This window comes from Cupressus sempervirens, chromosome 1 (genome assembly GCF_028749045.1).
Source record: "Cupressus sempervirens isolate cs-2001-9-10 chromosome 1, ASM2874904v1, whole genome shotgun sequence".
NCBI lineage: Eukaryota > Viridiplantae > Streptophyta > Pinopsida > Cupressales > Cupressaceae > Cupressus > Cupressus sempervirens.
Genome location: NC_143118.1, coordinates 46,803,796 through 46,807,055, shown reverse-complemented (window position 1 = coordinate 46,807,055; position 3,260 = coordinate 46,803,796). Strand labels below are relative to the sequence as shown.

Here is a 3,260-nt window from a genome sequence, read left to right as displayed (position 1 = left end):
GATGGAGATGTTGATTTTATACGTTACATGCCACTAAACAGAAAACAACATAGTGGTTTACCCAGTAGATTCCTATAGCTACCAAAGAAAAGGATACAAAATTCTAAGGAACAAGAGAGACTAAGAAGTTATTTGAGGCTAATGCACTTTACATGAAGGAAATATTCTGATATACCTCTTCTCCCATAGCATAAATCACATTCTAATATGTTCAATGCTCTAATCCCTAGATTAGGAAATATTCTTACTTAATAAGTGTAACCCCAAGCATTGTCACCATAGTTGGCAACAAATGGTGAGAGTCCCAATCAACTAGTGAAAAAAATGACTAAGTTGATGGAGCTGAATCCTACATTACACACATCTCCTAGTAGTGGACAGGAGGATGTTGGGATTGGGAGCATAACACCTATTCCCTTTCCCAGTTTTATGGACAATTGATGGGAACTCAAGTAGATGGGAGAAATTCCAATTTTTTTGAAGCGATAAAGTTTTGTGATGTATTTAGAATATCTAAGATAGACTTATTTTTAATGTGAACTAAACCATTCTTACATTACTATTTAAATGTATTTGTATTTTTATAATAGTTTGATTGTTGGTCATGGTGTACTACTAGCATACCTAAAATTTAAATTAATTTTTTTGGTAAATTAAGTCGAGAGATATCTAATTTAAAATTTGTAAAGTTTAGAAATATAAATAGTTCATCATAGAGATATTATAGAATTAATTTATTTTAAATAATAGAAATAATCATAACAAATAGATAGAAATAAAAAATAATAATTTTATACAAAAAGTTTTAATTAATTTTAAATAATTAAATAATAGAAACATCATAGAATTAATAATTCAGTATAATCATAACAAATAGACACTAAACAATCACAAATTCAAACATACGAAGGTCCAACTAGAATAATGACTTTAAATAACCAAATACCAAAGCCAAACAAAGGAAATGGGACTTTTACCTTAAATGAATAAATTACATGAAGAAGGGTGGCTGGCTGTTTGGAAATCTACTTATTTTTCTTCTCTCCCTCCTATCATCGAAGAGAACATGCAATGAAAGAAAAATATTGTCACAATAAGAAAATATGAAAAATATTGTTCTAGCTTTAAAAAAATTGGAGACATCAAAACATAAAATCTAGATTCTAAACAAATCAAAACATAAAATCTATGATTTAAACTAAATCTCATCACTTACGCATCATAACAATACGGTCCACCTTAGTCATGTGGACAGTCTTGGGGAAGAGGTTGCAACAATGTATTTGGATCCAGTTGATTGCTCTTTCTCTCTCTCCCTCTCTCTGTATTCAATCTAATGAGCCAACTGGATCTGCTCGACATTTTAATGTCTCAAGTATTGCCTCGTGGTCTGACTCGCGAACTTTCCAAAGATTCTTATTATGTGGTTTTCCGCCATATTTTATCAAGTGGACATTTGATGCGACAACAAGATTTGAATAATGAAGAATCTTCCTCTCTGTTTGCCAATCCTCGAATAACCACAAGTTAGGGTTCTTCATAAAATATCGTCTAAGCCATGTGCCGGTTACAACCACCGCACCGACATGGTACTCTAAACCTTCACCATCTATAATTGAGTGATCCAATTTTTTTTTGTCTTGAACACAACGACACAAATAATAATCTGTCCCTTCTTCATTGTCTTCAGGTGCAATAACAACAAAAACATGGCCTGCAGTGACAAATGTACAAAATGCGGTCATTAATTCAGAAAATACTTGCATAAAAGTTATAAAGTTACATATTGAAATTACAAAGATATATAAATATATATATTACCAGGTTGCACTAGATTAGACAAGTGGTCAAAGTCAATAGATGATTCCATCTGTACCATTTCTAGTGCTTGTGGGAGACGATAGGTGTCAATTGGGTCCAAAACCTGTATATCCCATTTGTCCACCCATTTAGTCGACTCACAGTCATCCCAATTTTCCTCTGCACATGATGGACAATAGCATGCCATTTTTTGTGTGTGGATACTCCATGAACCTGCATCAGAGCTTCTAAAAGAGTGCAACTCACTGGATCCTGTTAGTGTGCAACAATCCTGATATGGTGCAATGTTAGTATTATCTATCAACCAAAAAAATCTACAAACCGTAGACTCACCTTCCTTACCTGGACCCATTGTAGCGTTACACCGCTGGATGATGGATTTTGCATCTGTCAATATTGCTCCATCTTTGTACTTTAGTTCTTCACAAGCTAAAGATCTTTTGATGCATGCGCCTGCACCATCGTGCTCTCCCTTTTCATGACCAGCCTCTGTGAAATTCCACATGTATTGAATTCTACACAACTTGTGCATCCTGCTCAACCAATAGAACATCCGTGTATTCTTGAATTGAGATGCACAATTGTCTGACCAAATAATGTGCTGACGATATGTGATGCCCCTGTTAGCCAAATCTCCATAAAATAGTTGAAAACAACCATGTACAAACTTCGTAGAATGTGATCGATCATCGCTGATGTAAAAATGGTACTCCCTCAAAATCTTCCTGTCATCCTCTATACTTGTAGGTGAATGCATGAATGTTATGTGAACAAATATGGAAACTTGTTGAGAATTATAATACTTTGTTTGCACCTCATTTTGTGGTTGTAGTGTGTAGTTCTCTACGAAATCTACAACTGAAACAATGGTATCCAATGAAAACGCATCCTTGCACAACTTGCATTGCAAATCCAGCCATTGAGCTCTATGGGTATGCCTTGCATACTCGTAAATAATGTTTTCACAAAAAATCTTCATAAACTTATACACTGGAATCTTTTCAATGACTAAATCACATCTTTTACCATGTTTCCCATCTTTTAGAGCATATGTCACTGTCTTAAATTTTTTGTAATCTACTATTTCATTTTCAATTGCATGTGTACTATCCATATGTTGACAAGTTGATAAAAGTTGCAAAGAACCACAAAATAAGCACGTACCATCCAAGCATGATGTCTTGTAAAATTGTTGGCCGTCCTTTATTTCACATAAAATGTTGGATATGAATTCTCTTTAAGATCTTGGTGGCTCATTTATGTCACAATCCTGCAAAACAAATTGAGAATGCAAAATTACGCATATATGCCTAAAAACATCAAAATGGTTAGAAAATTCAATATGTATCCTACAAAAACAAGTTGTGCATGTGTGATTTATCTTAGCATAAAAAGGTTTACCCATCTCAAAAAATCTTTGACTTATTCTAATTTGAGGA

At 33.8% G+C, this 3,260-nt stretch overlaps 1 long non-coding RNA gene across 1 annotated transcript; it reads right to left on the bottom strand.

Annotated features, from left to right (window-relative positions):
- Positions 1-958: 958 nt before the first annotated feature.
- LOC149576101 (uncharacterized) lies at positions 959-1,455 on the bottom strand. Its single transcript, XR_016354141.1, has 2 exons — positions 1,239-1,455; positions 959-1,049 (listed from the first exon to the last, which is right to left on the bottom strand). It is a non-coding gene; the product is annotated as an uncharacterized LOC149576101 (long non-coding RNA).
- Positions 1,456-3,260: the final 1,805 nt, after the last annotated feature.